The 23853-nt window shown below is 56.0% G+C and overlaps 1 protein-coding gene and 1 long non-coding RNA gene across 7 annotated transcripts in view; one reads left to right on the top strand and one right to left on the bottom strand.

Annotated features, from left to right (window-relative positions):
- The window catches only part of PBX3 (PBX homeobox 3), a 107459-nt gene that overhangs the window by 29178 nt on the left and 54428 nt on the right, over positions 1 to 23853 (bottom strand). The window lies entirely within an intron of this gene.
- LOC112983645 (uncharacterized) lies at positions 12957 to 17026 on the top strand. Its single transcript, XR_003259278.2, has 2 exons — positions 12957 to 13085; positions 16291 to 17026. It is a non-coding gene; the product is annotated as an uncharacterized LOC112983645 (long non-coding RNA).

The raw sequence follows: 23853 nt of genomic DNA, 5'->3' as shown, positions 1-23853 counted from the left end.
GTACACGGAGAAGTGCTCCAGCTGCTCTGTTTTCAGAGGAAACGCACCGGTTTTGGACAGGGTTTGGGACTCTTTTGTTACTGCCCAGCACAAACCTCAGATCTACTGCTCGAAGCAGAAATAACCGCTGCCGACTTTGCAGTCTCTCGCGGCGTCCCCTCCTCGCCGAGGCTCGCGCGCCATTACGCGCCTCGCTGCGGCTCGACGGGCTCCGCGAGGCACAGCTCTCCTCTGAACTCTCTGTGTTTTATTTAATTGCATTTCGGCGAAACAAAGAAAGCACGTAGATAGTCATGCAAACCATGCACTAAATGTGATACTCACCTGGCAGGGACAGAAACTACGCCGGATTCCCAGCCCAGAAATCACAGAAGAACACACTGTAAATTCTCCTGTTTCCCTAACGCCCGTTTCGGAGTGCAACCAGGAAGGCCCCTGGGCTGCGAGGCCACGGCGGTGGCAGAGGGCTGCGAACCGGCCCGGGAAAACTCTTTCCCGCAGCGGGTGCCGCGGTGGTGCGCGCGGAGGTGTCAGCTTTGCTTTGAGCTAACGGGAAGGACCCTTTGGACGGAGAAGCTCCAGGACCTCGGAATTAAATGAAAGACCAGCACACTCTCCAGAATGTCTGCAATAACAGTCTCTACAGAAAATTATGAGGAACTACATAAATCCACCCTCTTCCTCTTCACACAGGCTCATTAAAGCAGTACTGACTCTCTGGGCAGCTATAATTCTGCTGAGCGATACCCTGGAATCACCCTGTCAATACCCAGCGGTGTGCTGCCTCTCCAACTATCTGTGCCCCTAATATTCCTCGCTTTGATGGGATTTGCTGACCTTTAATCTGATGCTAGTTTACTCTCATCACTGAAGTGCAAGTCAGAGAGCAATAAAACGGCAACCTCGCTGATTCAAAAGGGAGAGCTAAAGCGCCACTAACTGTGAATCTAACCTTTCGTAATGGCTCTCCCCTTAAAAGGGGGAACGCGGAGTGCAAGGCAGCTAAAACAAACAATATTTAATGCTGACTGCGAGATTTACGGCGGCCCCCTTTGCATGAGCGTTGAACGGGAGTTTCAGGGCGGCAGGCGGGGAGGCGGGAGGGGGCCGGCGGCGCGGCGGGGCGGCAGCTCGGTGCCCGGCTCCGGGGGCTCCGGGGGCTCCGGGGGCCGCGGGAGCGCTGCGGGGCGACGGATGCCCGCGCCGGCCCCGCCGATTCGCACGCGGCCATCAGGGCACCCGCGGCCGCCGGGCGCTTCCGAGGGGGAACCGGGAGCGTGCGTTCGCGGAGACCCACAAAGACCGACTGTCAGATCCGGCAGGCGCTGCTGCGGGAGAGCTTTTGCAAGGGACACCAAGAGATGGATCAGGCGAGCGCGAGGCTGAATACAAAACAGTATTAGTGTAAAAAGAACAAAGAAAAGGCCCGCTCCGTGTAAGAACTGGTAATACATTAAAAATTTAAAACCTGGCACGACGAATCTGGATACTCCCTGCAGAAGACAACCGATATTAATGAACAGGCCTGTGCATTCATTGTCTGGGATCCCAGAGGAAAAAAATAATGCTGCTTACACTGATTTTTTTAAAGAGAAATTCTTCGCTGCACGAGCAGCTCCTCCGCCAAGTCGCCAGATTATCCCTGGCAGTTTCAGCCTTAAAAGGCCTCTAAAAACACCCACCTGCCCCAGCACCTGCTTCACCTGCGTGCCTCGTTCCTCAGCGCGATCCTGCAGCAGAGCTCTCCGGCGTTTATCCGTTCAGGAGAAAGCGCCCGCTGGAGCCGCCCCGGCATCCTCCGGAGCCGCAGAGAGAGCCGCTTCCTCCAGACAAAGAGGGTCGGGGTCTCTGCAACGCTCAAGCGCGCAGTGCTGAGGAAGGGCGAAGGAGAGGCAACACGGGGCTTTACCGCTTAGGCAAGGGCCCCGTCAGATCGGGCCGTCGCGGCGGGGTGACGCGGGCGGTGCAGCGGCCCGCAGAGCTGCCGGCGGCCGCGATGAGCGGAACGAGCACCTTGCAGACGCCTCCCCGGATGCACCAAAACTCATCACCGCCGGGAGGAAGGCTGCCAGCCCCCGGTGGCCTCCCCGGGACGCCCGGCCGCGGCGGCTGCGGAGCAGCGTCCTGGCACCCGCCACGGATCCCCCCAAACGCATCGGTGTCACAGCTGCATAGCGAGAGGGGCATCTGTGACAAAGCTCCTCTTTTCCCGACACGTTCGCTGCGGCACTGCACTTCTGCACGCACGGAGCAGTAACGCGCAGCAGCAGCGACCGCGGCCCCGGCGCGCCCTGCACGCCGCTCGCTCCGCCGTCCTGGGGCAAGTTTGCAGCGGTATCCGACAGCAAACCTGTGGTCCGGCTTTGCACGAGAGTGCAGGATGACGATTTACTGATACCCTACTTCAACCGTTGCCATTATTAGAATATGGAAATAAAACTTTCTTCCTTGCATAAAGGGAGAGCAGACTTTTGGGAGAGGGAACCGCAGCCAGCAGCCGCGGCTCGCCGGAGCGTGCCGGCACGGGCCCCGCGCAGCGCCAGGGCCAGCGGCAGGAGTTTTCAGGTCGCTTTTGTTGCTAGGAAACAATAACACAAAGTGTCCTGATAACACTTCAAACAGAAAAATAGGTGGGAAGCGTTGCACGAGCACAGGTAGCAAAACCTATCCGCGGTGTAACAAAGAGCAGGACTCAACCGGCGTTTGCAGAAGCAAGCGTCCCGCGAAAGCAAGCGTCCCTTGCAAAGGCCGCCGGGCGCGCGCCCCTTCCCCGCTCGCCCCGAGGCACCGCCGTGTCGCGAGCAGCCCGGCCTCGGAAGCGAGGCAGCGTGGACGGATGCACGGACGGATGCACGGACGGATGCACGGACGGATGGACACATGGACGGCGGCGCAAAGCTTTAGAGAGCAGCTCAGGTGGTGCGGAGGGGGCTGCATCGCGGTGCAACGCGCCTCTCCTTTGCAAGGCTTTGGGCGCGCGCGGCAGCGCACGCAGCGAGCGGGAGGCCGGTTGCGCTGCAGCGGCGGCTGCTCCGGAGGTGCTGGTGGCCAGGGCAGCCCCCGCCCGCACCAGGCACCGCAGCCGTGGTGGGAGCACCGGCAGCGCCCGGTCGTCCGCGCTGCGCGGTTCTGCCAGGGTCGCCCGCGTCGCGGGGAATGCCTCACGTTTTAAACTGTCATTAGAATATCGTGGCCTGGTTTTAACGACACAGCGGCGCTTCTAATGATCTTTAAGGTAATTCGCTATTCAGACCCCAAGCGAAAGATGCAAATGCACCACTGAAAGCTCCTTATTAAATACCCACGGGCTACAGTTCTGTACAATAAGTGGTCCAGGTCTTTTTAGAACATCCTAATTAGATGAACAGAGATGCAGAAAAATGCAAAACCAGGTCACGCAGCAAAAATGTTGGGGGGAAAGAAAAGCCGCAAAGCAACCCCCCGCCCCTCATTAAAACCCTCCCCCTTATCGAAGCCGCTGCAGCGTGATGAAGCGGAGCCAAGTGCTTCCAGCCCACCATCGCCCCCAAAATAGAGGTGACTGTTATTGTTAAAGTTAAGTTTTCAGTTTATTGCCAGGGATATGTCTAAGTGATGATATAAATAATACTATGAATAATACATTAAGCAAAAGCCCAATCTGAAATTAAATTTGCCTTGGGTTATCTCCCTTTTTACTGTATACATACAGAATTATTATGCGCTAGGGGAAAAAATAAGCTAATATCAAGGTAACACTTCTTCCCCCTTTGAAAGTGGCAAGAATCGCTGCCCCTGAACCAGAGGCACCGGGAAGAGCTTCCCCGCTCCCTGAAATACCTCCTGGGACGAGGGAACGCACTCGGCGGCAGCTGCCGTGGCCGAGGGGAAAGCCGAGGGGAGGCACCGGCAGCGAAGGGACGGGCGGCACCGCGTGTGCCGAGGCCCAGGAGAAGCTCCCGCGCGGCCTCTCGGGATGACGCACTCCCGCTGCTGGGAGCCGGTCTTGCATTCACCTGCTCTTTGCGTCCCCGAGCCAGCTCGGAGGAGCACCAGCCCTTCACTCGCTGTCTAACATTTAACACCGGCCTTGCTTCGATTTCTAAAGCCTTTTGGCCACCAGCGTGAGCAGAACAGGGACTAACCGGACTCCTGCCAGACGAAATCCAGGCTGGCTCTGGACGCCGGAAAAGGAGAGGGGTGTAACCGCAGCCGCTGGGACGATCAACTGGGCTGCCGGCTGCGACCCAGGCACTCGGGTGCCCCGACCCCATGCCAGGACTGCCGTGAGATTTTAGACAAGCCACTTCACCTCCCCATGCCTTGGCTTCTTGAGATGGAAAACGAGACTACGGATATCTAGGCAACTCTGCAGTGTCCTTGTGAGTCACGGCTGAGAAGCACGAGGACCCAAGACCGCCGAAGGTGTCTGGCACTAACTGCAGTGATCCCACGGACACCTGGACACTGCCACACTTTCCAGCATCCCTGACTACTCGCTCTTTCAGCAGGATCTGTCCCCAAAAGCAAGCCGCCCAGAGAGCACTCGGGTCCCGGTACGGCTGGCGCACGTCCGCGGCAGCGCCCGGCCTCCCGGGACAGGGCAGGGCAGCAGGACACGGCGCCCACGAGGACGATCCCTCCACGCGCAAGGGCAGACGCATCTGCGAGGCTCTGCGAGGGGACGGGGCTTTCGCTCCCAGCCTAGGCACAGACACCTCCTTCTTCCAAAGCTGTTTCCCTGGAAAACCTCCCCTGTGCCGGACGGAGCCAAGGACAGAGTCTTGTCCTCGGCCCACCCTCCACCCCGCTCCTCTCCCGCACTGTCTCCGGTGCAGCCAGTCCTCGTCCGCCCGTACCAAAAGCACCACGAGGCGATGCAGAAGGACTGGAGGTCTCAGATGCAGAGCCTCCAACCCCGGGGTCCTTCAAGCGACTCTCCGTGCCGCCGGGACGTGCATCCTGCTGCCAGGGCGACCCAAGCGCGGCAGCGCCGGCACGGATGACGACAATTCACAGGGTGGTTTTGCCACGTGCACAGAAGACCAAAGCCAATAAACAGACTGCAAAACTCGCTCGCCTTGTGCGCTGAAGAGGAGCCAGAGCAAACGTCGGGGACCGATGACCGCGTTCGGGCGGGCGCGGGGAGGGCGCTCTGCTCCGCGCCGCTCTTCCTGCAGCCGGGCAAAACGTGCCCGTACAACTGGGTCTGCTTCGGCAGGACATCTACCTGCAGGAGATCTCTGCAGGCCTGCGCAGAGCACCAAGCGCCAGGCCTTCGGTGCCAGCACGCCCTGCCTTCGTCCCCTCCGCCGGCGCCGCGGGGCACCGGCACCGCCCGGCCCTTCCTCGCCGCGTCCCGCGCCTCGCCGAGGAGCGGCGCTAGGCGGGAAACGGTTAACGCGCTAATTACGATAATTAAGAGTTGCCAATTTAATTATAGCTGAGAATATTAATGCTGTAACATTTGTTGGAGTGCAGGAAACAAACCTTTAATGCACAGACTTTGTTCGCAAACATCTAATGGAGCCCTCCTCCACTCCGCTTGGTGCTTCAGCGCTGACACAACAGCGATAGGTTCAGATTGAAGAACTTGTCAGCAATCAGGCAGGAGGAGGCTAATTAGCTGGCAGGTTAATGAGTGTGATGGCTCTTGACAGCATTTTGTTACAGCCTCTACTGTATTTAAACAATAAATGATTATTACTTAAACACAGTGGAGACAGTCTTATTAGGAGAGCTAGACCATATATTTATTTTCATAAAAATGAGAGTAATTCCTTGGTGTAAAGCACAAAATGTGAAATTCTGGCTGATTACAGCCTCACATCCGAATCTCCAGGGCATCGTGTTGGGGAGGAGAGCGCAGGTTTGCGAGTCCCCGCACTCGCCGTGAGAAGGCATCGCACAACAGCACCGAGGCGGCTTCGAGTCCCGGGCGGCTGCAAACCACCAGCAGCAGTGATGCAATCGAAAGAAACTCCTCGTTTGCCACCGTAACAAACACGGACTCGGCGGTTCTTCCTCGTTTTCGCATTTGCAGTCCCCGCTCCCGCGGCCGGAGGCGCCTGCCGTCCTCGGGCTCAGCCGGGCTCCGCGTTTTCCCTCCTTTGGTCACGGGGGTTTGAAAACAGGTGGCGAAGCAAAGAAATCGCTCTGCGGAGAGACTAAACCATTTCTCCGTCCAGTTAAGGGGGGAAAGGGGACGTCTTGGAGCGCTCCTGCAATCCATAAACCTAACGAGAGCGGGAAGGGAGCGTCCGCGACCGGAGGCCCCGGAGCGCGCCGGCCCAGCGCAGCATCTTCGCGGCACGGCGGCCAGCGGGGACCGTGGCGGCGGCGGCCTCAGCTGTATTTACAGGACAGGCAACGGCAAACGTGTGTCCAGAAAAACCTTATCTGAAGAGAACTAAATTGAATCCATAGCCGTGCAGTAATAAGGGAGGGTTATTTCAATTTAATATTTAGTGTTCCCTGGGAATTTGTGCATGAGCATGGAGGAAACAAAAGGCCTCACCTGCTGAGACTAATACCATTTTCGAAATTATTTTTGCATACATGAAAATGATTTGTGCCCCTCAGCGCTGCTGCCGAACCCATGAACGCAGGCAGAAAAGGCAGCGGGCTCCGCAAGCGCCGGCTAATCCTCAGCACCGCACTTTTTGTGCAGGACTGAGGACGGCCCGGGGCACCGCGGCATCCCGCGAGCCGTGCCGAGCGGGCCGCGCCGCTTCCCCAGGCTCGGGGCTCCACTGGACACGGCAGCAGCGACCCAAAACCCTCCCCGGGAAGCTTCCCCACGCCTAAATTACCTAAACTCCATTTTTTACCTTAAAATATTAATAGCTTTCGATAGCGTGCTTGTAACCCAATGCCATTCCAGGAAAAGCTGGCATCTGGCAAAAGTCACCAGGCTCTCTAGCTGTTTAAATGAGAATATTCTTCGCTCTGAAAAATTATTTATAGAGGGTTTTTTTACTACCCTTGTATACTGCAATGTTATTTCCTTTCCCACACACTAGCAAAGTCCATTTTCACAACTGCTATAAAGCGGCATGTTCACAGCTAGTAAAACAACTCAATAAATAGCCTCACGAAGCTATAGCTGTCTCATATCCTTTCCTCAATAAAAACAGAGGTGAACTGCTTATTTTCAGCAGCACACTATAAGAAGACAGAAGCATTATGACTGCTCATACATTCTGACTATCATTTGCCACAAGCTATATCTGTCAGCATTAAATAAAGCTGCATTATAAATGTAAACAAAACACCCACATCTACAAAATGAGCTGTCCGCCATTGCTGGAGGCATGAATTGAACCCGCTTATTGACTCAGCTTGCTCTTTTTATTTATTCTTCTGCAAAGACATGCATTTACTTTACCCTACAAGCATAGTGGGTTTAGGGGCGGTGACTTGTCTCCCGCACGAGCTGAAAAGGCAGGTTGGTGACAAATGCAGATCTTAATGGGAACACCATTAGGTGGGCAAACATTGAACTATTATTGAAAAACTGATTTATTTTAAAAGGTTATCCTAGACCAAAACACTACATCATAAATAATTTGCAGGATCAGTCAAGTGAATTTATACTTATGATTTTTTTTTAAAAAGGTAATTCATTGCAATCAAATAATCATGCTGGTTTGAAAGGAATTGCACTCAAATATCAACCGCTCGGGATTTACAGTCCGCAGAGGTTAGGAGGTGCTCGGCTCCCCAGCAGCACACATCCGCCGGCTCGCCGGCAGCGACCTCCGCATCTCTGCAGACTAGGAGAAGTTCTGTCCCTGCCGGACAAAACCCACCTTTGCACCAGGCCGGGGCAGCCCCGGCGGGGTGGGCACGCACGGGACGCCGGGATGCTCCCGCCGGCACTCGCAGCGGCACCGAGCAGGAGAAGGGACCGAAGCCGTCGGCTGAGCTGCCGAGCTGCCCGTGCCATCACAGCTGCAGCGGGGTAACGCCGAGTCATGTAAAAATACCGCACGCTCCCCAATTAATAGTTGCAATAAATTATTTATATAGGTATTCACATTTCTGCAAAGAAGGGAGAATAATTATAAATAATGCATGGGATATGAGCAAATGGATTCTTTTTTTAAAATATGTTTTGTAAGAAAGCGCAGTTTTGCAAGAAGTATAAACAAACAATAGGGTCCCATTTCTCAAAGCGGGCTGCGAGGCGTATCGCGGCCTGGAGAACATCTTGCAGCAGGAGAGGGCCATCTTCCCCGTCACACGTGGAGCCACGCGCCGTGCGCCTCGGGCCCGGGAGGGGACGGCGCTGGCACCGGTCCCCGGTTGCGCGGGGCATCCCTCATGAGGGGACGGGGACAAGTGTTCTGCTGCTCCACATCATCCATTCTTCCGGGGGCGATATTAATTATTCCTGCTTTCCCATTTTAAGATAAGCTTGTTAACCAGGAATTATAGGGCTGCTCGGAGCGGCTATCCGCGGGGCTGCCTGCGCCGGGGTTTATGATGTTTACAGAGCAGAGGAAAACCAGCGTAAGGAGTAGCGGAGAGTAATTAATGTATTGTAGTGCGGAATTTCCACTTCCTACCTCCATTTAAATCAAATAAAGCTTGGCAGTGCCAGAGTAAATCAAGGGGCAGCCACCAGGGAGAGGGGATCGGCGGAGGCATTACAGCCACATCCAAACCGTGCTTCACCCGAGCTCCTACTATTATTACTTGTGCAAAGCAAATATTCAGCCTCCAACCCTAAATCATTTCAATTCCTATTTCCAAGTATAATTTAATCTTTTTCAGCGACACTTGATGCTTACTTCATCACAGCATAATGACAGATTAAAAAGTTGTTGAATTAAATATTAAAGAGGACTTCAGGCAGTTCTGCATTTTTAAGGAATAACACAGATTGGAGATGAAATGAGAAGCCCAAATGCATATTTTATTCCAAAAGGAAAGAATACATATATTTTTCCTCCAGGCCACCTACTTTGTAATAAAACATAGGGCAGGTTTTTATTTAGTGGATAAAAGCATGATATAGTATTATAGGATTCATATCACTGTAAACTGGTACCATGCAACGGTGTCAAAGCTAATGATACCATATGATCAAACACAGTCCTTTGTTAAATATATATGCGTATCCGTACTGTATGGCTGTACTGTATATAACTCTATAGAGCCATTTACAATATTTTCATTAGACTACTTAAGCGCAATTTATTGATCCTCGGATGTGAAAGTTTATCTTGTGATGACACCTCCCGCATGACATCAAAGAGCAGAATGCAAAACATAATTTAAGCTGTTACTGAAATATAAATCATTCCGAGGAAAATTATGTCAGTATATGAATTTTAAAAAGTCACTTTAAATTTAAACTGTACTCTAAAGTGTCTGAAAGTCTTGAAGACAAATATGAAGGACAAGTTTCGAACTTTAAAACAAACCTCCATGTTTTGATGAAAGAAGTCCCAAACTGATTTACTGTAATGTAATATTAGCAGATTAATCTTTACATGTGAAAGGACCAAGGAGCACGTCTTTACCGCTTTACCTAGGTATCGCTGTTTTCCCTCGGGGACCGCGTGTGACACCGCAGCCGCAGCACCCCGCCGGCACTGCTCCCGCCGCACGCACGCTGCGGGGCGCGTCGCAGGCACGCACGGTGCCGGAGCGGCCGGGGAGCCCCGGCTGCCGCAGCGCGGGTCCGGCGAGCGCAGGCGTCGCCCGGGTTCAGACGCGTGTTCTCACGCCACGTTTCCCGGCGCGGCACCCCGGGGCTACCTCCCCGGGCGGCTCACGTCCCCGCGGACGCCTTGGTGGGAGGACTCGCCGGCACGTCGAGGCGCTGGGGAGGGCAGCGCTCGTCACCGCGTGCAGCAGGGGCTGCATGCGACAGCGAGGGGGAAACCCCGGAGGCGAAACGAGCCCTTTTTCCGCGTTCATCCCGGCGCTGAGAGGAGCGACTGCGGCAGGCCGGGTGCACGAAACCCCCGGGGATGCCGGGAGCGCTGCCTGCCCTGCGGCGGGGCCTCCCTAGCCGGCCGGCCGCCCTCCCAGTGCGCGGGCTGCCAGCAGTTATGGCCAGTCGCCCGCGGGCTCTCCGCTGCTGCCGTGGGTGCACAGGCTTGCACCGTGCCACTGTTCCCGGCCGGCCTCTGCGCTGCACCGTGCTGTGCTCCATCATGCCGTGCTGCACTGCACCATGCTGCATCGCGCTGCATCGCGCCATGCTGCATCGCGCTGCACCGTGCTGTGCTGCACCGTGCCATGCTGCATCGCGCTGCACCATGCCGTGCTGCACCCCATCACGCGGCACCCCATCACGCTGCACCACACCACGCTGCACCACACCACGCTGCACCACACCACACTGCACCACACCGCGCTGCACCCCATCACGCTGCACCACACTGCGCTGCACCACACCGCGCTGCACCCCATCACGCTGCACCACACCACGCTGCACCCCATCACGCTGCACCACACCGTGCTGCACCACACCGCGCTGCACCACACCACGCTGCACCGCGCTGCACCATGCCGTGTTGTACCCCATCACGCTGCACCACACCGCGCTGCACCACACCGCGCTGCACCACACCACGCTGCACCACACCGCGCTGCACCGCGCTGCACCACACCAGGCTGCACCACACCACGCTGCACCGCGCTGCACCCGCCGCCATGGGAATGAAGCGGGCGCTCTTCGGCGCAGGGCTCTCATTTACCGCCGCGCGCGCCCTGACAGCGTTTTCTCACCAGCCCTGACTGCATAATTAATGCAAATGCAGCCTCGGTGTCATGAGCCGGGCTCCTCCGGTTTACTTTGGTACGACACTTACAGAGGAATATTAACTAGAGAAAGCAGCATCACAACAGGGGTGGAAAATCAGGCTGTCAGGGACTCATTCCGCATGCCACCGAAAGCAGAGCGCCTTCAAGATTGTTTCATCAAGGTGATTGAGAACAAAAACTACTGAGGAAAATTCGAGCTTACATTTATGAGCTTCCCCGCATACATTATTTATATCGCCGGGACCTATAGGAACGGTATTTCCAAGCGCACAGCCATACAAGGATGCCGCTTGCAAGAGGGCTGAGCGGGGAGCCAGGCGCGGGCACACGCGGCCCGGGGCTGCTGGCAGGGGACCGTCGGGCTGCCGGGGCTGCCTGCGCCCTGCCTGCGCCCTGCCTGTGCCCTGCCTGCATCACTGCCTGCATCACTGCCTGCATCACTGCCTGCGCCCTGCCTGCTCCCCGCGCGGGGCATTGGGGCTCGCCCGGCCCAGCTCCAAGCATGCATGCTCCTCGAAGGGTCAGGGAGCCGCACACACGGCACGGCCTTTGCAGGCACAATCCTGCATTGTAGTCCTACACATTCCAATCAAAACTGGCTTTGGGTTTTTTTCCCCCTTCCCGGCACCGCAGAAAGCAGCCCTGCGCTGAACACGCGAGCACCGAGCCCGGCGCGCAGGACCCGGCAGCGCGTCTGCACCTCGCACCCCCGCTGCAACGCGAGCGTGCCGCTTTTCCGGAACAGCTGTGCTGGAAATGTTTATTCAGATTAATTCTGCTTGTATTTTACTGCCAGATAGTTCTCCAGCTCACGTTTTTGATCTGCAATAACAGCAAATTTGCAAGCGCTACATTTGTTTTTCTGTTTACTCTTTAGTTAAACTGAAAGGCACCTCTCTGTGCTGCTTTCCTGAATTCAGGGATCTGTGTACCGTCCTTCCCTCCCGCCGGTGCTTGCAGGCGCGCCGGCACCAGCCGGCACCAAGCAGCGGCCCGGTGGATCTTCGGGCACCGCCGGCCTCTGCCAGGCTGCGAAGGCGACGCTCACACAAGCGCGCGGCCCCCGCCTCCGCCCCCGCCGCCGGTCTGCTGAGCGCGGGAATTGCAGCAGCAACGAAGACGGGTCCCGTTTCTGTCACATCCCGGCCGTGCCGGAGGCTTCGGGTCAGCGTCCCAGCGCGTCCGTCGAGGCCGGACCCCAGCCCCGGGCACCCGCGCTCGGGGGTCCCCTCCTGCCCCGGGGCCTGCGCCCGCCCCTCCCTGCTCCCACACTGAACCGCAATAACCGACAAGAAAACCCTTCTCCCCTCTAACGCACTGCGCAGCCGCAGGGATCAAAATGAACGTGCCAGTCAAACGGTTTGTTTTAGACAGGAAACAGCCCCGCAGACCATTATTACAAATTAAAGGTATTCTACCGGAGTCATTTTTAATCCCTTATAAATGAATAACCCTTCTACCGACATTAAATCATTCTCTTCTGCAGGAGCGGCGCTCGCTCGGTGCAGCACGGGCCCCTCGCTCCCGCGGCCGGCTGCGGTGCCGCTGCACGGGTCGGGATGCGCCGGCAGCCTGGAAATGCCACCGCGGGAAGTGCCGCTGCAGGAAGCGTGTGCCGCGGGACGCGTGTGCCGCGGGATGCCGAGCCAGGCGGGATGCGAACGCTGGGCTGGGAGAGCGCGAGTTCGGGCAACCTGCACCGCCAGCCCCCCGCCGCCCGCATCCGCACGGCCTTAACGCGGCATCGACATCATCGTTTCAGACTCGGGATCGGCACACAAACGTGCCATAAAGGGGAAAATCCCTGGTGACACTAGTGTGAAACATGCAGCTCATTGATTTTGTTCTTGATGGTCTGCTATTAAACTGGCGAACATGCTGACCTTGTGTGCAAAGGCAGAATAGTGTGCATGCAACATAAAGTTGAAAAACAGCTTTAAAATGACTGTTTAAAACTGCAGACTACAAACCTTAAAATACAGACAAGCGTTCCATAGTTTATTTTAAATTGGCAACCACAATTTAACCAGCTATTCTAACAAAGGATTAGCATAGCATGTGCTTTTCTTTAGCCATCAATTATGACACGGGGTAACGCAGGGCACGACTGAAGTGTCAAATTACAACATGCCGTACAAAACCACTCTGCGGCACTGCCTTCTGTTTGCTTAGCACTCACCGGGGCGCGCGGCTCCGCTCGGACGCTGCCTGGGAGCCTCCGCACGCGCGGGCGCCGAGGGGCCGCCACGGCCTGCCCTGCCACGGCGCGGCGGGGAGCAGAACGGCCGGCACCGCCCGCGTCCCTCCGCCCGCTCCGGCTCCAGGTAGGAACGCCACCGCGTGTCCTGCTCACCGAGTCCGGGAGACGAGCGTCCTTATCGTTTAAATTTGATTAAATACGGAATATTTCCACAGGGTGAGAACAGCAATTTCCGTCTAATCCTATCGCCGTTTCAGATACTTGATCTGTTATTAGGCACAAATTAACAGCTTTATCTATTCCAAACACGGGATGTTTGCATGCAGATACCGATACACGCAAAATACACAATTCTAAGAAGATGTGTGGATAATTCAGCATGATTTAAAATCTTATCTTCACATAAATCAGTCATACTTACAAATGCCTGCTGTATCAATCGAAAAAATAATAAAAATTATATGTATTTTAAATAAGAAAGTTTTTATTATCCTTGTCACGCGAATACAGACCGTATTTCAGGCGGCCGGGGAGGGGGAGCCCCCCGTTTCAGCTATTTTTTCTGTTCTGCTGTCCTTTCTCCTGCATTTGCCTAAAGGCTCTCAGTAAATTACACTGCAAGTAAATGACTGTAATTTGCCCGCTGAATTCCCTTGTTCGGGAAAAGCACACACCACACATTCCCGCGTTTCCACAGCCCCGATTTACCATTCGCCATGTCAAGAACAATCCACGGGCAGTAATTTGAAACTGTTTGAGCCTTCAAATAGGGGAAATTAGAAATGTTTTGAGAGCTAAGATTTTCAGCGAGCAGATAAAACCTGATAAAATCTGTAACAGTTCAATTTCTTCTTCTTTATATCCATAAACAGGGCATTAGCCGTGCCGCTAAGCCAGCGCCCCGAACCGGCTCGGCTCGGCCGATATTGCACTGGAAGCAATATTAGCAATAAGAGGGAGCATTTTTTAACGAGGCACATTTTTCTGCAGGCCTAGTAACAAGGAGGAGCGCAGCTGACCGCGGCGGAGCAGGGCAGTGCCGCTGCCGGCCCCGCGCCGAGCTCCGCGTGCCGCCCCGCGCGCACAGCTGGGCACGCCGCGGAATTAAAATATTCTCCAAAACGGGATTTTAATTAACATCTAGAGCGATTACAGTAACGGGCGGCGTGCGGGCTGGCGATGAATCACCGCGCGCGGGCGGGAGCGCGGCCCGTTCGGGGCCCCGTGACGGCTCCGCCGCCCGCAACACCCGCCGGCGAGGCGCCCGCAAGACCCGCAACTGCCTATTTCCCTCCGTCTGAAGGCAGGTTTTCATATGGCAAAACTGTTATAAATCCTCATTATCCTAAATAAAATTACAGCACTTTAAACATTTCCAGGGAGAACATTCTCTCTTCTAAACAACTACCTTAGCGAGTAATAGGAAGCAATATGGTTGCACTTGTGTCACAGTTGGAAGTCTTTTTAAACTGTCGCCCTGCCAGCAAACCAATTCTACATATTAAAATGAATGGATTGCTTATTTCACGGGGAAAAATCATTTATAAAATCAAGACCATTATTAAGATGCGGTGACTTATTTCCACTCCGAAGTGCACGAGAAACAGAGAGATGCAGCAATCTCTGCACACCAAAACGTCTTTTTTTGATGTCACAATTTTCTTTTCCAAATGAGTCATCCGTCCGCGCAAGTAAATTAAAAATTGATCGAGATTCCACGTACGAGGAGCCGAAGTTTTTGCACGTTTTCGTATTGCAAACAAGTGGTGCTCTCCCAAGCGTCGGGCGCAGGAGCCGCGGCGGCGGGCACCGTGCACCCAGGGCCGGGCACCCACGGGCGGGCACCCAGGGCCGGGCACCCCCGGGCGGGCTGCGGTTTCGGTGCGTGACTGTCTGACCTCCCCATCCGCCGCCGTCTCGGTCGGAAACAACACCCCGGCCTGGCCCCATCGCCTGTTTATTCAGGACCCTTTAACAGATTAGTTGTTTGGATTAAACCTAATCAGAGGTTCGCTTAACACCCCGCAGCAGGTTTGGGAGCGTGCACCTCGTCGTCACTGAGCAAATTACGGGAACCCTGTAATTTGATGAGAACGTGGGCATTTTTCCATAAGCTCGCAAATTAGTGACTGCTTTCGCTAGGTCCCATTGATCCTGACGCTTCCCTCCCCGCCTCGGCCCCAGATTGCTGCTGGCACAAACGTCGCCGCTTGGAAGCCCAGCGAATTGCTGGAACACGTTTAATCACGAGGTTTAAAACTTTGCACGTTAACGATGGGGCGAGAGGCCCCGAGCGCGGCGCTGCCTTCGGGCACAGCGGGGCCGCGGGCAGCGAGGCGGGAGACGCTCCCGAAGGGGCTTCGCTGCCCGCCCGCCAGCGCTGCCCATCTCCTCCCACGCGGCCTCAGCGCCCGAAGCAGAGAGCAGACTCTGCACGCGCCGCACCTTGCGCGACCCGCCTCTTAACGGGAAACGCAGCTAATAATGAAGCAATTAGCTGCTCAACGAAGAAACCGCCGGTTTTGCTGTTGCCTTTTTTTTTAATTATTGAAAATTTCTCCGTTAATTCCAAGCCGTTTGTATTATCTATTTTCGTAATTGCCAACCTGGATGAATGGTTTCTAGAAGTTGAACCATGGCTGATGCCAGCAGAACCTACAAACACATAAAAGCTTCAGTTCCTAATGTCACTATCAAGCCAAAAACAATTACACCCATTTGAATTATGGCAACCAATAAACTTAGATAATCACCATATGCAACATAACATTTTGGCACTTGAACTAAAAACTCTTGTAGACAACTATAGATTGCTGCTAATGCCGAGCGCTCTTGTCCTACCCAAGGCTGCCAATAGAAATGCCAAGGCTGCTGAATGCTGCTCATCCCCGTAATGTTGTCAGTGAATGGCACATTCACACAGCCCCCAATCCTCTCTTCCCAGGCATGGTCTTCTCCAGCTGCAGCTTAATTTCCTGTGACTTGCCTAATTACTGTAATTAAGGATTAATTGCCATTAATTATTCACACATAAGCTCATCGCAAATCATGGGGTAAATGTCTTATGAAAGCTGCCATACAAGCCATGTATAAACACACTGGGATGCTCCAGGCAGGAGAATCTATCACTCAGCCCTGAAGCAAATCTCTGTGCTTCTCTTACAAAAACAGCTATAACTCTCGGAAACTCGACAGTCTTTCCAGGTACGCATTAGGTTACAAAGCATGTTTTCCTGTGGAAGCCACAACGGTTTTATTAGTACTATAAATGCTGTTTTATCTTTCCAACTGCTATTTTTATGTTTCCATTTTTATTCTACGGTGCTCAGTTTAGGACAAGCATTTGCTTGGAGGAGGCATGTTAGCAGGCGGCGCTCCCCGTGCCGTGCCGCGCCGTGCCGCGGCCGGGTTTGCAGCGGAGCACCGCGCGACGGGGAGCAGCACGAGCCCGCCGGAGACCAGCCGCGGGGACGGATGCGGACCACCGCCACGAGCCGCAGCGCGGGGCCGGGGAGAGCGCGGGGGCCGGCAGCCCTTCCCTCCACCCCGCCCCGCCGGCGGCTTCGACGCCGGGTTCAGAGCCGCGAGAATTGGGATTGTGGTGCGGGGCGCCCGGAGGCACTCCGTCCCCGCTGCGCGCGGCCGCGGGAAGAGCGCCCCAGGAAATCTAAGTATGAGCAGGCAGAATGTTGCTCTAATTGTTATGTTAGTACCTTCTGCAGCAAATTAATGCATGAAACATTTTCATTTCGGTACATAAGTTTGTGTGTGTCTGAGTTAAACATTTATGTTAATGGACCTTCTGGCAGATCTGTAATGTTTCAAATACTCTTGTAGAACAGCTTTTTCTAAATACATCATTTAGCAGTTCTTCCCCATTTTCTACCTGATCTGGGGGCATGTAGGAAGGGAAACTATTTCACAGCTTTAAAAACCTCCCGCTTGAGTAACTACAAAACCGAGCCGCGTTCAGGCAAGGTAGCAATTAAGCCTGCACCGCCACTAGCAATGTAAACTGTATTAAAAAAAAAAATTAAATAAAAGGCACACTAATAGCCAGCATATGCTCCGACGGGAGCAGCCCGCAGCAGCGCGGCGCAGCCCTCGCACCCGCGCCGCTTCCCCGCCCCAGCTCCTCCCAGAAACCCCCCGCTCGGCCCCGGCCTCTAAATCCGGCTGGAGGGTGGGAATGCAGAACCAGGAATGCTGCCAGGAGCCCGGCGAGCCCCGGGATGCATCCCGGCCGGCACCGGGGGGAAGGCGCCCTCGCCCCGGCGTGCCGAGCTCGCCGTGCGTGCCAGCAGCAGCGGGGGCCCGTGCAGAGCGGCGTGCCGGGCGCGGGGAGCGTTCACCGGCGTCGCAGGGCCGAGGCTGCCCCGACGCGGCCCCCGCGCCCTGCCTGCATCCTTCCCGCGGCCTCACCTCGACGTCCCCTAATTGGCATCGCCCCCCTCTCCCTGCCCAGGCAGCCACCGGGCCGGCCACGCCACCTCCCATCCGGGGACCCGGCTCCCCTGCTCCGGGTAATTAGCGTTTGTGTGTTAACTGGAGAAAACACAAAGGTGGGCGGCGCAGGCGTGAATTCCACAGCGCGGGCGAACGGGAAGGGCACGAGCAGGGAGACCCGGAGCGGAACCGGTGTCGAGTCCGGCTGCCCCGGGAAGCGCCGGAGGGCCCCGGAGCTGCAGCCGCCCCTCCGGAGGGTCCAGGCGGGAAGGGAGCTCGGAGCCCCCCGAGAAACGCAGCTCCTCCGAGAGCAGCGCCGGTGCTCCCGAAATACGTGACCACATAGCACACGCTAAAAGCATTTTCCCCCTTGAATTAATTACATTTCCCTCCACTTTCCCCTCTCCCAGGGCAAAGGCTTCACTGTCCGCGGAAAGAGGCCTTCCTCTCCCGAGCAGATAGGAAATTTGGCAAGCCTCGTTTGTCCTGAAATTTATAATTCAACAGATGCGTTTGCTAACACCTCCTGATAACGTTGCAGCAGAAATACAAGTCTTAATTCCTGCGCATGGGATGCTGAATGCAAATATGGATATTAGCATTATTTTTTTTTTAATCCTCTTTTAAATATTAGTCTCCGCATGGTTTCCAAATCAGTTTAAACTTTCCTGGAAACTTTTATAATAAACAGTCCTGCTACATAATTTGATGTTTTTAAATGAAAGCATCCAAGCTAATCTATACAAATTAACAGATGTCCTCCTGAAACAGTTAGAAACAAAGAAATGCAGATGCGAACATCATCAGCATCCAAATGAGCTTATTGTAGGACCCTTTAAGGCACATCTGAGCATAGCTGCAGCCTGTAGTCTACCTTTCAACTTGCAAATGACAGTGTCACCAAACACTGTCCTTCCATCAATCAACCTGGGTCATGAATATACAAAAGGCAGCCGCGAAGCCGGCTACCTCCCGCAGTTCGACTTGGCCTAATTATCCCGGCCTTTCTCGGGGCGCTCGGAGGGGTCTGCATGCACCCACCGCAGCTGCCGGCGCAGGGGCTGCACACGCTGACCCGCGCGGACGCCCGGCGCGACGGGAGCGCCAGCGCCGTCTTCCTTGGGCATCACTGGGGGCCTTCCCTCCCCCTTCAAAATCCCCATCCGCTGCCATTTTCGGGCCCTCCCCCGCGCCCCTCCAAGCTGTCATTTCCCGGCGCGCGGGTGAATTAGCATCCTAACGGACGGGCTGCTCTTCTCCGGGCGTCCCTCGGAGAGCAAACGACCTCCCCCGGGGAACGGAGCCGCGGCTGCAGCCCCGGCCGGGCTCTTTCCGCAGGGCCGGAACCGCCCGACCGGGAAAGGCGCCGCGGAGAAGGGAACGGTGGGAAAGGGCCCTTCCGCGGGCGGAGCGGCTGCCCGTGGGCACCGAGCGCGGGGACCGCGTGCCCCCGCCGGGGCTGGGGGACGTCGCAGGCCGGGGTCCAGCGCCTCGTCGCCTGCGCTGCTGCGCGGAGGTCACCCCGAAACGCTGCTCTAACCGACTCGCGAGTGCAAACGGCAGCGTCAGCTCCACGAAACCCGGATCGGGGCAGCAAACGCGGCAGCGCACGCAGACGCACGCTGAGCTTTCCCCGCCGATTTGACGGCGTTCGTTAGCACGTGAAGTCTTGCGACGGCCCACAAAGCGGTTATGAAATGGGCCCATACCTGAATGAAGGGAGAATACAGCAGAGGCTTTGCTGTCTCGCGCCCGGGGAGGTGAACGGCCCCGGCCGAGGCCGGAGCGAGCCGGGGCGGTGGGCGAGGGCGCCGGGCTGCGGCATTCCCGCCGCGCTGAGAGCGGGCACCGCCAGTGCCGGCACATCCCAGCGCTCCCGCGGAAGGGCCGTGCCGGGTGCGCGGGGCCCGGGCCTGCCGAGGAGGGAACCGGGCGTCCCACGCGCCCGCCGAGACGGAGCCCCAGGGGATCAGGCACCGATTCATCCCGCCGGCGCTTTCTGACGGCTCTTTCCCCTCCGCCGGGTCGCCAGCCCTGCGCAACAGCTCCGGCAGCGCATCCCGCCGCTCCGGCCCCGCCGCCCGCTCCTGCCCCAGCGAGGGCCGGTGTTCCCGGCCAGCAGCCGGGGGGCTCTGGGGGCAGGTATTCCCTCTCCAGCGGGTATTCCCACGCCAGCAGGTATTCCCACGCCAGGGGTATTCCCACACCAGCGAGTATTCCCACTCCAGGGGTATTCCCACGCCAGCAGGTATTCCCACACCAGTAGGTATTCCCACGCCAGCAGCTGTTCCCATGCCAGCAGGTATTCCCATGCCGGAGGGTATTCCCACTCCAGCGGGTATTCTCACGCCAGCAGGTATTCCCACTCCAAGGGTATTCCCACACCAGTAGGTATTCCCACGCCAGCAGCTGTTCCCACGCCAGCAGCTGTTCCCACGCCAGCGGGTATTCCTACACCAGGGGTATCCCCACGCCAGCGGCTGTCCCCACGCCAGCAGGGCCCCCCCCGCCCTCCCCGGCAGGGCACAGCCCCGCAGCGTCCCCCCCCCGGCCCCGCCACCGGCCGCCCCCGCGAGCCTGGCCCCGCTCCGGCAGGCCCTCGGCACGCCGCCTCCGGTGCTCCGGGCGCTGGGAAAGTCACCCCGGGAGAGGCAGCCGGGAGTTAGGGAAAAGTTAATCCAGGAGATGACCTTTAGAAGGAAACTGCAGCATAGATAATTCATCATACAGAAATGAATGCAAAAATAAAATCTGCATCCCTAATTTCTTTCTCCTTTCAAAGCCCGGTATCTGATTTTGCAAACTGTGTTATATATGTTTACATTTCTATAAAAGCAAGTGCTCCTTGGAGGAGCAGCTTAGGTAATTCACATTTGCATCGTGTGTAGCTATGATAAATAATAAATATGTAGCTGATAAATGGTACTGTGCAACTGGAAGACCTATTTTTTATTGAATGGCTGACTAAATACTCATGTAAAAGTCATAACTTGATGCTTCTTTTACCCTGGGGCTCCCGTAATTTATTGTAGTAATTTACGCCCGCCGCGGCGGCGAGGGGACAGGCTCCGCGCAGCCGGGGACGAGGGCCGCGGAGGGGGACCCACGGCCGGACGGGAGAAGACGCGCTGCACGCACGATGCTGGGAACCAGGAGAGCAGAGCAACCCCTCCCGAACGCAGCCGGGCCCCGGGATTAATTGGAGAGGGAGTTTAAGAAATATATTCCGGGCAATATTCTGCCTTTGATAATTTAGAGGCAGCCACGATACCCGCGATTTGTACATGACAGTCATATGAAATAATAAACCTTGCTAGCTATAAACATTACCAAATTCTGACACTATTGATTTATTATGTCTAACAGTGACATCAAACCGAACAACTGACAGAAACAATGTTACAGCTTTAAGAGCAGTTTGTCAACGATTAATTCTGCCAAACGGGGTTTAGTTTTATGCTGGGACTGCTTGTCTAGCAGTTGTCAATCCAAGCAAAAATTACTACTGCCACACGTCTGCTCCCGCCAGCCCGAGGCGCCGCTCCGCTAGCCCTCATTACCCCTATCACTGCGAATACAGATGCAAGGCCAGTCCCTATTTAATATGCATGTTAATTATGCAAATTATTAATTGGGCTGGTGCTTGAGGACTTGTGTTTATGCCCAGATTAGAGTCAATAACTGTATCACACAGCATTTTAAGCCTGACCTGTGACAGAAATAAAGCTGTGCTGAAAGCGACGTTTTCTAGCAGCCGCTCTGCACGGCAGCTCCCGCTGCGCCCGCTGCACCCGCTGCACCCGCTGCACGTGTGGCACGTGCTGCACCCACTGCAGGCATTGCACGTACTGAACCCGCTGCACCCGCTGCACGGGCTGCACCCACTGCACTCGCGGCACGTGCTGCACCCACTGCAGACATTGCACGTACTGAACCCGCTGCACCCGCTGCACGGGCTGCACCCACTGCACTCACAGCACTCGCGGCACGTGCTACACCCACTGCAGACATTGCACGTACTGAACCCGCTGCACCCGCTGCACTCACGGCACGTGCTGCGCCCACTGCATATGCTGCATGTACTGAACCTGCTGCACCCGCTGCACAGGCTGCACCCACTGCACTCACAGCACTCGCGGCACGTGCTGCACCCACTGCAGGCGATGCACGTGCTGCATGCACTGCACATGCTGCGCCCACTACACTTGCTGCACAGGCTGCACCCACTGCACCCGCTGCACGCGCTGCATGTACTGAACCTGCTGCACCCGCTGCACAGGCTGCACCCGCTGTACCTGCTGCACATGCTGCACCCAGCACAGGCACTGCACACACTGTGCCCACTACACCCACTGCACATGCTGCACCCGCTGCAGGCACTGCACCCACTGCATATGCCACATACGCTGCGCCCACTGCACCCGCTGCACCCGCTGCATGCACTGCGTGCACCGGCTGGCCCGGCCCAGCCCGCTCCCGGCACGCTGCCGGCACGGCGGGTGCTCACGCCGGCCCCGCGCGGCTCCTCGTCCTCTGACCGCCGCCTGCTTACTCCCACGCGTGCCCTCGCCAGCGCTCCCACCTTCTTCCTCGTATTTTTATAGCCGTATTTTCTTTTAGTAGGAATGTGGTTTTCCAGTATTTGTATTACACTGTCAATAAAAAGTGTATGACACGACCTTATACGCTGTAAATTTGTTTGATTTTTTTAAAATCAAATACATTTAAACGTGCAAAGATAGAGGGTAAAGCTATAAGGCTTTTCCAATTAAAATTTACAGCAGACAATGTTGTAAATTTTATACAGTTGTAATGCTTGCTGCAGTTGTGCTGAAATGGGAACTATTGATCAGCCTGATTTCCCAGGATACACGCGGGGAAACAAGGTAGCGCGCGAGCAGAAACAAAACTTCCATGTGTTCAGCCTTCCATTAGGCTTTACTGCCCTCGTTTGGTTCCCGACGCGTCTCTCCGCAGCCGGAAGCAGGTCGGCGTCCCTTCCCCAACGCGCAGGCCGCGAGCAGCAGCAGCGTCGCGGGCTCGCCGCAGCGGAGCGCGTGCAGCGGGAGGCCGGGCCGCCTGCAAGCCCTCGCGACGCCCGGTCCCCACGGACCGCGCGGGAGTGCCCGCGGGCGCCGGCGGCTGCGGCGCTCGTCTCCGGGCTCGCTGCTGCCCGGCGCGGCTGCCTGCCGCTATCCCCGCTGGCCCGGAGCCGGCGGCACGCGGGCGGCAGAGCGCGGTGGCTCCGCACCGCCACCCCGCAAACCCGCCAAGCTGCCGGGGGGCGAAGGCGGAGGGCTGGCGGGAGGGGCCCGCCGCCGGGCAGGGGGTCCCGCCGCCCCGGAGCAGCCCTCGGCCCGCGGCGAGGCCCGGAGCAGCAGCCTGGCACCGGCGGAGCTGCCACCCGCCCCACGGCTCTGTTAGCCCGGCCCGCGCGGGAGCATTTGCATATGAATGATGGCAGCTCCGGACGGAAATATGGTGTTGCCGCGAATGCACGCGTCCTCCGCAGCTCCCCCTTGGCCGCGGCCCGGCCGGGACGGGGCCCAGCGCCCTGCGCGGCCCCTGCACGGTGCCACCGGTGCAGCCCGGCGAGCCGGGTGTCCCCCGCGTCACCCGCCCGAGCTACGGGGAGCTCGAAGCGCAAACAACAAAGCCGTCGCTAAGTTAAAAGGAGGGAAGAAACCCCCAGACAATGGATGATCCCAATAATGGGAAAAGATAACAAAGCCCCCGGATCCCAGCATCTGGCACTAAATGCGCTGCTCTGTAAACTGAATGGCGGCTCCCGAACCGCGCCAAGCAGCGCTCCTCTGCCAAGGCAGTAAACAGCTTTTATCAGCAATAATGATGGCATAATCCCAGCTAAAAAGGAAAGTAACATATGGCAGCAGCCCTGCAAACACCATCCCAACAAAGTAGGGGGCATTTTTATTACAGCGTCCACTTGCAGAAAACCTGCCAGACTACTTCTCTCTTTTCTCCTCTCTTTTTTTACAGGTTATCATCTTCGCTGTTTGAGCCGAATGTGGCATTTGGGAGTTTTAAACTAATGAGTTCATTTTTCTAGGAAAAAAAAAAAAAGGAAGAAGAAAAGATACTCAGAACTGACAGATGACAACCAACACAAACAGCCTTGCGAATGTGCATGTATGCTCAACACAGCGCCGTGCAAAAACCAGTGCTGCCAAGGTGCCACGCGACTTCCAGTGTTATTATATAGTTTAGTCTTAGGTGCAATGGCCGCGTTTGGAAAAAAAAATGCGTGGGAAGTAATCATTCAAACCTTAAATTTTTTTTTCTCTAATGATGCAATATGTTATATAGGAGCACTGCTAATAGGTCAGGTGTAAATCAGTGCAAATTCTGTTTACAAGCTGATTTCAAAAACAAAATTAATCTAACATTATTAACCTTTTTTATGGCTGGCATCCTCATTTATATTT

This window comes from Dromaius novaehollandiae, chromosome 20 (genome assembly GCF_036370855.1).
Source record: "Dromaius novaehollandiae isolate bDroNov1 chromosome 20, bDroNov1.hap1, whole genome shotgun sequence".
NCBI lineage: Eukaryota > Metazoa > Chordata > Aves > Casuariiformes > Dromaiidae > Dromaius > Dromaius novaehollandiae.
Note: the sequence above shows the minus strand (reverse complement) of the source record. Positions and strands in the feature narration are given on the sequence as shown.